We start from the raw sequence: 11,706 nt of genomic DNA, 5'->3' as shown, positions 1-11,706 counted from the left end.
CCGGCTCCAGCACCAGCAGCTCCGCCTGCTCCCGAGGGGCCAGCAGCCGCCGCGCAGTGGAGTGTGAGCGCGCGGAGGGTGAAGGCTCCCCCAGGGCAGGTGAGGGGAGACACCAGGGAAGAGGTGTGGGGGGGGGCTAGTAACAAACGGCGCACGTCGGTTCACCAAGGTGTCAGGCCTGAGCCACGTGAGCCCCACAGACACTCAGAGGAGCTGGCAGCGTCCAGCGGGCAGAACTGGGCACTGCCGGACGGAGGTTCCTAGGGGGGTGTCTGGGACCGGAGATATCGGCTAGTGTCAGTCGGTTGCACAATCCAAGCAGCGGCTGCCCAAAGTGCTCACTCCCGGAGCTGGGAGCAGTCACACGCCAGAGGCTGTGCGGGAACAGCCCGGGAGTGGAGGTGTCACAGCGGAGCAGGGTGGGGCTGGCTCCCAGAGTCGAGGGCTGGAGTGACCGAGCAGATCACCGGCCGGATAACACCAGGGGAACGTCACAGGCTGGTTTGTGGTTCTGTGTTTATTACAAATCTGGAGATGAACAGGATGCAAAACAACACAAACAGCTGCCTCAGCGTGTCCCCTCCCCCTCCTGGTGCTAAGCTAGGATGACCAGACAGCAAATGTGAAAAATGGGGACAGGGGCTGGGGGGTAATAGGAGCCTATATAAGAAAAAGACCCAAAAATCAGGACTGTCCCTATAAAATTGGGACATCTGGTCACCCTATGCTGAGCCCTCCTGGCCCCCCACCTGTGGGGCTGGGTGGGGCAGCACCAGCTGGAGGGAGGGCTATGGGGGGGCTATAAGCCAAGCCCATTATTGAGGGGGGAATCACTCTGTCACCCTGTAGTGGCCGATGCTCCCTGCCCCGTCTCTCCAATGACTCCTCCTGGGTTCACGATATGGGGGTCGATGGGGGTCGTCTCTGCACCCTGGGGGCTCTGCCCGTCGGGCCCCTGGCTCACGTTGATGGTGGCATACAGGGCAGGCTCGGGGGCAGGGGCCGGCTCCCCCTGCTTGGCCTGCAGCACCTGGCCGTCCAGCTCGGCGTAGGTGAGTCCGTTGGCACCAGGGTTGGGCTCCTGGGGCTGGGAGGGGAGAGAGACACCGGTGTGGGTGTGCACGTGTGTGTGGTGTGGGTGTGCGCATGTGCCAGCACCAACACACACACACACACACACACCAAACAGTTCTGATCGCAGCCCCCAGGAGACAGCGATGCCCCCTACAGCTCCCCTTCCCCACATGCACAGTTGCTCTGACATGCTCTGTCCTGTCCAGCAAGGGGCTCTGAAGAGCTGCTCTTCCCCCCACCCCCAGGGAATCCAGCAACACCCCCACACCCACTCCAGCCCAGAGAGCCCCATGGGGCAGAGATCAGGGAAATCCACCCCCCCCCACCCCCCTGGCACCTGCCCCCCATGGAATTCCGCTGACTCTCCGCAAATCTCAGACAAATGCAAACGTTTGGAGGAAGGTTTGAGGGGGTCAAGGTGAGTTTTGGGGGTGCAGGGTCAGGCTCTTATTTTCTGTGTTCTGATCCCCAGCTCCGGTGTCTGCCCTGAGGGGCCACAGGGGGGGCCGACGTCAGAACGTGGCTCTAGTGGGACCTGTGCAGGGCTGGATGGTGTGGGCGGGGGAGGCTGGATGGTGCACTGGTGCTGGGGGGGTGAGGAGTGGGGGGCACTTACCAGGACATTCAGCTGCTTCCCTTCACCCACGAGGGCATCTGTGGAATAGAGACACCCCCCCGGTGAGCGGCTGGGCCCAGATCAGGGCCCCGGGCCCAGCCCCCCACCCACATCTGAGCCTTTCGCAGACTGGCCCGCCTGCCCCCCAGCACACTGGGGTGGGGCAGGATCACTAGCCCCATGGTGCAGTGGGGGAAACTGAGGCACAAGCGGGGCGAGGCACCCCCAAAGGCACACAGTGAGTCAGGGCTGCACCCCACATCAGCATACCCCCCCCCCACAGGACACAGACCCTGCCAGGGGACACCCGCCCCTCCCCCCTGCTCCATGGCTGCCCCCTCATGTGTGACTTACAGACTGTGGCTGCAGCCTCGGACTCCCTACGGGGAGAAAGAGAGATAGAGATAGTAACAGAACCAGGAGTCCTGGCTCCTAGCCCCCCTGATCTAACCAGTAGACCCCACTCCCCTCCCTGAGCCGGGGAGAGAACCCAGGAGTCCTGTGTCCTGGGGCAGGTAGATCAGGAGAGGGGAGTGGAGCTAGGGTCTCACCTGCTCTGTGTCGGGGCTGGTCCTTTCCCTGCAGAGACATGAAGCAGAATCGTCCATGAGTAGACCCAGATCCCAGTGTACCAGCCCTGCCCCTCAGCCCTATAGGGCAGCTGGGATGGGGGGCCCAGGAAGGAGTCCCTCCCCACTGCTCTGACAGGGGGAGCCCCTCCCCCTCCAGCTGCTGAGCGTGGATACCCTAGACCACTGGTTCCCAAACTTTTCGGCATCACGCCCCCTTTTTAATTTTCGAGAAATCCTCACGCCCCTACCTCTCCTTCACCATCATCCAACCCCCCAATCCTTGTCCCCTGACCGCCCCGTCCTAGGACCCTCCGCCCCTAGTCGCCCCCCCCCAGGACCCCATTCCCTATCCAATCCCCCCTGCTCCCTGTCCCCTGACTGCCCCCGGGACCTCCTGCCCCTTATCCAACCCGCCCCCCGCTCCCTGCCCCCCGCTTACCAGGCCGCTCAGAGTGGCAGGACTGGCTTATTGGAAAGCCTGGGAGGTAGGCGGGCGCAAGCCGCTCTGCCCATGCGGCGGCATGACTGTGGGGGAGGGTGGACAGGAGGGGAGGGGCCGGGGCTAGCCTCCCCAGCCGGGCACTCAAGGGCCAGGCAGCCTCATGCCCCCCTTGGAATTTCTTCATGCCCCCCCAGGGGGGAGCGCCCCCTAGTTTGGAAACCAATGCTCTAGAGACAGGTCCCTGCCCCCTGGAGCACAGCACCCTCTAGTCAGTCCCCTGCCCCACCCCCTGCACCACAGCGCCCCCTACTGAGCCCCCACCCTCTGCACCAGAGCACCCCGTAGTGCTGCCCAAGGGCTTTGGGGCCAGCTCTCCCTGCCAGGGGAAAGCGCCCCCTGCTGGCCTCCTGCCCCACCCACTGGGTTTCCTTCCCTGTCTCCCATCCAAGCCATGACCCCTTCCCAGCCCGGCTTAGCAGCGGGTTTAACCCTTCCCTCACTGGGTGGTGCACTCACTTCTGTAGCAGAGGAAGATCAGGAGGAGGAGGAAGAGGCCGGCGGCCACTGCGCTCACCCCGGCGAAGATGGTGCTGGTCTTAACCGATGTCTCTGGGAAGCAGCACCAGGCCGTGAATGCCGTGATTGGCTGGTTCGTTACCTGCTGCCCCAGCCCCTCCCCCTCGAGGACCTAGGGACCCACAGCAGAACATGCTATGGGGCTGGGGGCGGCAGGAGCAGAGGGGATTCTGGGTAATAGTGGTCAGTGGGGTTCACTGCCAATGGCAGAGGCCTATCCTGGGGGGGGGATGTACCTCAGGCCCCATGTACCCTGTGAAGGCAGCTGGGGCCAGATCCCGCAGCCCAGCCCCCCCCAGGTCCTGCCTTGCCCTGGGAATTTCCCAGCAGCTTCAGCTCATGTCTGTGTAGGAATCATCTCGGGGGGCGGGGATGGCAGTGGGGGTTGGGCTTCTGGCTGGGCAGGGCACTTTGAGATCGTTGGGAGAACCACACCCCATTGAAGCGATCAGCAGCGGAAGACAAAACGGTGGTGCCATCAGGTGGCCATCATTTGGTTCCAGAGTTAACGGTGTCACGTTGAATTGGTAGGTTCCAGAGTTAACTCAGTAGCTTCCAGTATTAACGCCGCACTGGGCAGCATCCCTGTGAAGGGGGAGCCCTGCTTCTGAGCCATTCCCCTGGGCTGTCTGCAGACTCAGGCAGACAGAGGGGATACACAGGGCCCTTACCCCAGCTCTCCATCCCCGTTCTCCCAGGAGGATATGCACCGAGCTGTGCCCCACATGGGTTGCTTTGTGGTGCCAGTGGGCAGCACAGCACCCTGGTCTGTGGGGCTGACGGGGTGGGGCTGTGCGTTGGGGGGAAGCTCTCCCAGGCCCTGCCCCTGCCAAGCCAATCTGGCATCTGTCCAGTGACCGCCCCCCAGCCTATGAAATGAGTCCGGGGGGGGCGGCGGGAGTCTCAGCCCAGATGGGACATTTGCTTGGGGATCTGCTCCTGTCCCAAGCAACCTGGCCCTTGACTTCATGGTTACCCCGGGGGCAGCTTCTTGGGCTGCACAAACCTGTTTTTGCGGTGGTTGATGGCGATTTCCTGCCCCCAGCCCCGGTACCTGGTCCCACGCTGCCTGGGTGGGTCAAAGCCGGAGTCGTTCCTGGATGAGTCTGGTTGGTTTCCCCTGCGGGAATAAAACCAGCGTCTGTCAGGGGCCAGGGCAGGTGGGGGGGAGAGTGAGAAATGTGGAGCCCTGGTGTTTGTGGTTAGTTATACAGGGACCCCATCTCCCAGTCAGCTGAGCTGACGTCCCTGGGGAGAAGATGGGACGCAGGGATTCGGGCCGGCTCAGCGCCTCCGGGATCCCAGAACGGGAGGATCGGCCCAGCGAGACCCTGAGTGCAGATACAGCCCCTGCCTGGCTCCACGGAAACCGGAACCTAAATCATTACTGACTCGTATTAATTACCAGGAGCCCCTGTCGTGGGCCAGCTCCCCCGTGTGCTCGGAGCTGTACAGACACACGACACAGAGACGGTCCCTGCCCCAGCCAGGTGCCATTCACACCTGGAGTCACTGCGGAGCAGGTCTGGGTGCAGCTGTCCCTATTTCGGGGGAGGAACGTCCCTGTGTCTATAGAGCTACAGGGGAGCTTGTCTGCCAAACGGGGCTGTATCAAACCAGGGGGCGCCAATACCGACAGCCCAGAGTCGCTCTGAGATCACCAGTGGGAGTTGGGAACCACACGGGATTTGACATTTCAGGTCCAGTTTTCTGCTCTTCGCCCCCCATATGTTCCCAAGTACCCATATTCCCACCGACCTGTGGCCGTCCGTCCACATGGATCTATCCGTCACCCTCTATATCAGAGGTGGGCAAACTACGGCCTGTGGGCCACATCTGGCCTGCGGGACCCTCCTGCCTGGCCCTTGAGCTCCCAGCCGGGGAGGCTAGCCCCTGGCCCCTCCCCGGCAGCCTCAGCTCGCCATACCCAGGGCCGGCTCCAGGCACCAGCTTAACAAGCAGGTGCTTGGGGCGGCCAAGGGAGAGGGGCGGCACCTGCGGCAATTCGGGGGCGGCAGGTCCCTCACTCCCTCTAGGAGCGAAGGACCTGCCGCTGAACTGCCGCCACCGATCATGTCTTTTTTTTTTTTTTTTTTTGCTTGGGGTGGCAGAAATACTGGAGCGGTGGGGCTGCGAGCTCCTGCCGGGCAGCAAGGCTGTGAGAGCCGCCGGGTGTAGTGTATTAAATTGCTCCCTGTAGGGCTCAGGAGTCTATGGCTTAACCCCCGGGAGAGATTGTGGCCCCCTTGAAGGGCTGTCGCACTGAAGGGGATCCTCGCAGGGACCATGGGGAGCTGAGATAGCACAGGCCTGAATCCATGACCACTTGGGAACAGCGTGGAGATGGCCTATAACCATCTCCTGAAGAAGGACATTGCAGAGCTGTGCAGAGAGACGGCTGCGCGTTGGAAAGCTCACCAAGGCACAGCTGGTTGCTCAGTTGGAAGAGGACGATCGCTCTAAAGAGCTGGTTGCTGACCCAGCTGGGGCTGCGAGAGAGGCTGGGAGCAGCCAGGCAGCCCCAGGGCCCGCACCTGTTCCTGGCCCAGCTGAGGCCAAGGGAGGCTGGAAGGAGCCAGGTGTCCCTGAGACCTGTATCCCTGACCAGCAGGGGGTCTCCAGCCAGCTCCCTGTGGGGGGATCTGAGATGGATGGAATTGGAGCGGAGATTGAAGGAGTCAGAGGACCGTGACAGGCAGGGAAGGCACGAGGCAGAACAGCAGGAGATGAACTGATGATGGCGGAGCTGAGAGGAAGAGGGACCCGTCCAGGGGTGAACGGGGATGGACCCTGGGGTGCCAATTCCGCAGGGAACCTCAACACTAAATTGCTGCCCCAGGTTAAGGAGGGGGAGATATAGATGCCTGTCTCGCGGCCTTTGGGAAGGCTGGCAATCGGAGCCCAGCTGACCCTGCGGAAAGGCTCCGGCGTTAGCCCCCTTGCTGGGTCCCAAGGCCATACAGCTGTTTAGCCAGATAGGCGGGGTGGCAGACTGGCTCCCACTCCCGGCCCCAGCATATATGTCTGCATGTCCTCTCCTGGGCTCAAGCCCCTTGGACCCACAGGGTGGGTTGGTTGATGGCGATTTCCTGCCCCCAACCCCGGTACCTGGTCCCACCCTGCCTGGGTGGGTCGAAGTCGGAGTTCTTCCTGGATGAGTCTGGTTGGTTTCCCCTGTGGGAATAAAACCAGTGTCTGTCAGGGGCCAGGGCAGGTGGGGGGCAGAGTGAGAAAGCTGGAGCCCTGGTGTTTGTGATTAGTTATACAGGGACCCCATCTCCCAGTCAACTGAGCCAGTGTCCCTGGGGAGAAGATGGGACCCAGGGATTCAAACCCAGTGGAAGGTGGTGGTCAGTGGGGAGAAATTCCTGGGGTGGCAAGAGCCTGGCACAGAGAATAGTTGTCAGGACCCAGATGGTGTAGCAAAGGCCATTATTAGGATCCAGAGTTAACTGTGTCACATGGAATTGGTACGTTACAGAGTTAACACGGTGTCTATCTGGGTTGGTAGGTTCCAGGGTTGACACCCCGCTGGGCAGCACCCCATGAAGGGGGAGCCCTGCTTCTGAGCCATTCCCCCGGGCTGTCTGCAGACTCAGGCAGACAGATGGGATATAAGGGACCACTATTCCGGGCTCTCCGTCCCCGGCCCTGTTCTCCCAGGGGAATATGCACCGAGCTGTGCCCCAAACAGGTGGGTTTGTGGTGCCGGTGGGCAGCACAAAATCCCGGTCTGTGGGGTACCCGGGGTGGGGCTGTGCACTGGGGGGAAGCTCTCCTGGGCCCTGCCCCCGCCAAGCCAATTTGTCATCTGTCCAGTGACCGCCCCTGCATATGAAATGAGTCTGGGAGGCTTTTCAGATGGGGCATTCGCTGTGGAGATCTGCCGCCGTCCCACCCAGGCATCCCTTCATGGCTCCCCCGGGGACGGCTCCTTTGGCAGCACAAACCTATTTCTGTGAGGGTTGATGGCGATTTCCTGCCCCCTGACTTGGTACTTGGCCCCGTGTTGCCTGAGTAGGTGGTAGTCAGCGTTCCTGGATGATTCAGGTTGGTTTCCTCTGTGGTATTATAATCAGTGTCTGTTGGGAGAGGGGCACGGGATGAGAAAGATAGAGCATTGGTGTCTGTGGTTAGTTATACAGGGACCCCCTCTCCCAGTCGGCAATGGTGTCTCTTCCCCTGGGGAGAGGACGGGACCCAGGGATTCAGGCCGGCTCAGCGCCCCCGGGATCCCAGAATGGGGAGGATCGGCCCAGTGAGACCCTCAGCCGGTGCAGCGGGAGCGTTGATGGGCCAGCAGGAGGGTGGCCGGCCCCACACGCTGCATCTTCGCCTCGAGCAGGGATCCAGCCAGTACTGAGGGGGGGGGAGGGGAGGCAGAAAATACAGGACAATGTGCCTGTTTTTAAGAAAAAGGCGTCTGAGCCGGGAGCCCTGTTCCCTGGGGGATGAATTGTTCTATTTTTCCCGCTCCCCTTCTCCCTCCGGCTCCGTCAGGGGGGAATCCAACTGCTGGGTCCCAGCTGGGTTGGTTCCCTCTGTGGGATGAAAATGAGCATCGGCTGGGATGGGGGCAGGATGGAACCGAGCACCCAGCCATTGGCCTGAAACTCCAGGGACTGCTGCTGCCCCCTGGCTGGGGAACCCCCCAGTGACTCTGTCCCCACTCCCCAGCCGGGCGTCCCCTGTGCTGGGCCCAGGGTTCAGCTGTTTGGTGGCGTAGCAGGCTCCAAGAGGGAGTGGGGAGGAGCGGGAACGTGAGGTGCTCAGGGGAGGAGGCGGGGAAGAGGCAGGGCTTGGGTGGGGATTTGGGGAAGGAGTCGGAATAGGGATAGGGAGGGGGCGGAGTTGGGGCAGAGATTTTGGGGAAGGGATTAGAATGGGGGCGGGACAGGGGCGGAGTCGGGGCAGGGCCTGCGGAAGAGAGGGGTCCAGCACCCACCGGCGCAAGCAGAAGTTAGCACCTTTGCCTGCAGGAGGGTTAAATATAGGACTGTCCCTTTAAAAACAGGAGGTCTGGTCACCCTACCCGCCTTCCATCCCCCGGTCAATCAGGAGTCACCCCTGACTGCACAGGGGGCAGGGCCAGGTTCTGATCTCAGCCCCCTGGGATCAAAACAAGGAGGTTGAACTGATTTTTGGGTGAAGGTTCAGGGCTCAGCTCCTCTTTTCCTCTCCCCCTTCTCCCACTTCTCCCACTCCCCGTCCTGAACACTAAAGTTTCCCCTGCCCCACAGATACTCACCTTCTGACACCCCGCTCTGCCCAGCCAGCCAGCAGCCTGGAGAGGAGATGTGTTGTTAGGGACCAGATCCCAGAGTAACTGGTTCCTACACCCTGGTCTCAAATACAACTCCCCCCCCATAGGCACACACCCTGGTGTCAGATCCCCTGCCCCCCCCCCCCCCCATGGACACGCACCGTGGTCTCACATTCCCCAGCCCCATGGACAGACACCCTGGTCTCAGACCCCCATCACAGACAGAGGCCCTGGTCTCAGTTCTCCCCCCATGGGCACAGGGCCAGGTCTCAGATCCCACCTCCCCATGGACACAAGCCCTGGCTGTCTCTGATACTCACCGAGGAAGAGGATCATGAGAGCAAATGCCATGATAGGGGCAGCGAGGGACCCCTCAGCGCTTTCTCCAACACCCCGGTGCCCAGCTCCACCAAGCCCTGAATGAGGAACTCAGCTGGTGGCTCCAGCTACAGGAAGTCGATAATGTCTCATCTCTTCCTGCGTCCATTACACATTGTCTCTAATCTGCAGGTGAAATCTACTGCGGTCAAAGTAAGCAGAGGTCTTTGCAAAAGAAACCCAGGGACCTTCAGCGTAGCCAAGTGTCATGCAGCTCACAGCTTGTCTGTGTCTCTGTGGGGAGTGGGGAGAGGTCACCCTGCAGCCTTGTGAAAGGTGCACTGGGCTGGGCTGGGCACCAGGAGACCACAGAGTCTGGTCTTCAATCTTCAACTGACCTCTATTTCCATGACAATTCCATCCCCTTTTCATTCTGGGTTCAAGCAGCCGATGACCCATGTAGGTAAAATTAATACCTGATCATGCAATTAAAGGCTGGCGTCATAATACATGTGCACAAGGGGGCAGAGTTAAGGATGTTCGGAAAACCTTAACTGTGGCATTTCTTGGTGCTGGAGGGTTTGACTCTGCAGCCTTCCCTCTCAGCCCGAAAACCTGCCCACCTGCGACACGAGCCGTGGCACCGTGTGAGGAGCGGTGCGATGGGGGACGCCTGGGTTTGCCGCCCCTTGTGCCATAACTGAGTAGTGATGGCAGCTTTACACTGTAACACCTGGTTCTAAGGGGCTTTTCTCAGCGTGTAAATTAAATAAACCAGGTTCAAAAGAAAATCAGAGAAAGAGAAATTCCATCCCGGGCCCCTAGTGGGTCACCAGCTGGGAGAGACCCAGGGACCTTCTAATGCCCCCGCAGAGACCCTGCCCCCGAGCTGGAGGAGACACTGTCAGTGGTTATGAGGGCAGGCCCCTAGAGAGGGATGTGACACAGGCTTTGTTTATACAGCCATTGGCTAGAGGGCAGCAGAAAGCTGGGGGTCAGGGGGCTCCATTCTTGGCTCCGGGAGGGGAGTTGGGTCTAATGGTGTCACGGAGTATTGGGGAACTCAGGGCCCTGCACCCCCGGCTTCCTGCGATTCACCATGACTCTCAGCCAGCCAGTAAAGCAGAAGGTTTATTTGGATGACAGGAATACAGTCCAAGACAGGTCTTGCAGGCACAGACAACAGGGCCCCCCTCAGTTAGGTCCATCTGGGGATCCCAGGGCATCCCAGCCCCCCTTTGGGAGCTCAGAGCAATCTCTGCCTCCCAGCCATCTCACCACCCAGCTTCCAAGACTCTGCCTCCAGCGACCCCTCCCACAGCCTTTGTTCAGTTTCCCGGGCCAAGGTGTCACCTGGCCTCCAACCCCTTCCTGGGCTCTCATGTTACACGCTCAGGTATTCGCCTTCGGGCAGACTCCCATCCCCCAATGCAGACTATCCCAGCCACACTCCCCTGTCAGCATTCACAGACCACAGTAAGAACAGTCCCAGTTCGTCACATCTCCCCCCTTCGAGACCGAACTGAGCAGGGTCACTTTAGCCAGTGACCCGGGGAAGTTCGAACCTACCCCCGTTCCCATGGATGTCCCCGCATCCCTCCCATTCCTTGGTGAGAATTACACCAGGCCCCTCCAGTTTCACGCCCCCCCTTAGGTCGGGGGTGCTTGATGGCACTTGCAGTTCGCATGTGGGAAGGTTTATGCGGCCTGTGCCCTTTTCCCACCCCCATACCTCTGGGGTTCCAACTGGGCTGTGGTCTTCTCCCAGCGCTCCAGTCTGGAGGTCTGTGCTTTGGGCTCTCTTGGTTTAGAGCCGCCCTTTTAACCTTGGCCACCCTCCGGAAAGGATCTTTTATGCTGGGCAAGGGTCCTAAAGCTGTTTTCCCCTTGTCCCAGGCCTTCCTCCCCCTCTGACAGGGGTCACAGGATCCGCAGTACTGTCGGACAGTAACAAAGACCCCAGGCCAGTAAAAGCTCCGTAGCAGCCTCTGCTGGGTACGCCAGGTTCCCTGGTGCCCTGAGAGAGGAATGTCATGGGCCCAGTACAGCAGCTGGCGGCGATACTTCTGGGGTACCACCAGCTGCCTCCTGATCCCCCCCCATTTTCCCTGGGGGAGCCCATTCTCGGTACAGGAACCCCTTCTCCCACAGGAACCTTTTCCGGCCACCTCATCCCATGGTCTGTACCGCATTGAGGTCGGCCAGGTCCCTTATCTTCCGCAAGGAGGGATCTCTCTGTACCTCGGCCTGGAACTCAGCAGCTGGGACAGGGATGGCCACCTGCTCTTTCTCGCCCGCTGGGTCTGAAGCTGCAGCCTCCCTGAGCCGTGTCCCTGGGCGTTCCCTCCCCACCAGGTTAGGGTCCTGCGCCTCAGGCAAGGCACCCCCCCCAAGGCCAGGGCGCAGTGCCCCTCGCCGGCTCTGACTGCGGGTCACAACCAGTGCCCTTTGGGGGTTGCTTGGCCAGTTCTCCAGGTCCCCCCCCATCAATACCTCAGTGGGCAAATACGGGTGTACCCCCACATCCTTGGGGCCCTCCTTGGCCCCCCACTTCAGGTGTACCCTTGCCACGGGCACTTTGACTGGTGTTCCGCCCACCCCCGTCAGGGTCAGGTAGGTGTTGGGCACCACCTGATCTGGGGCCACCACCTCGGGCCGGGCCAGCGTCACCTCTGCGCCCGTATCCCAGTATCCATTGACCTTCCTCCCATCCACCTCCAGGGGAACAAGGTACTCTCTCCGGAGGGACAGCCCCGCGCCTACCGTATAAACCCAAAACCCTGAGTCTGGAGCATCCAGCCCCCTAGAGGAGCTGGCCTGGAGCTCTCCTCCCTCCTTAGCAGGT

The 11,706-nt window shown here is 61.0% G+C and overlaps 1 long non-coding RNA gene across 2 annotated transcripts; it reads right to left on the bottom strand.

Moving 5' to 3' along the window:
• Positions 1 to 412: 412 nt before the first annotated feature.
• On the bottom strand, positions 413 to 7,546 carry LOC122173379 (uncharacterized). Of its 2 annotated transcripts, XR_010593520.1 has the most exons (5): positions 7,231 to 7,546; positions 6,389 to 6,454; positions 3,221 to 4,400; positions 1,691 to 2,269; positions 413 to 1,087 (listed from the first exon to the last, which is right to left on the bottom strand). It is a non-coding gene; the product is annotated as an uncharacterized LOC122173379 (long non-coding RNA). The 2 variants fall into 2 exon arrangements; XR_010593519.1 differs by having other exon boundaries at positions 1,691 to 4,400.
• Between the last annotated feature and the right edge of the window lie 4,160 nt (positions 7,547 to 11,706).

Source organism: Chrysemys picta, chromosome 17 (genome assembly GCF_011386835.1).
Source record: "Chrysemys picta bellii isolate R12L10 chromosome 17, ASM1138683v2, whole genome shotgun sequence".
Classification (NCBI taxonomy): domain Eukaryota; kingdom Metazoa; phylum Chordata; order Testudines; family Emydidae; genus Chrysemys; species Chrysemys picta.
Note: the sequence above shows the minus strand (reverse complement) of the source record. Positions and strands in the feature narration are given on the sequence as shown.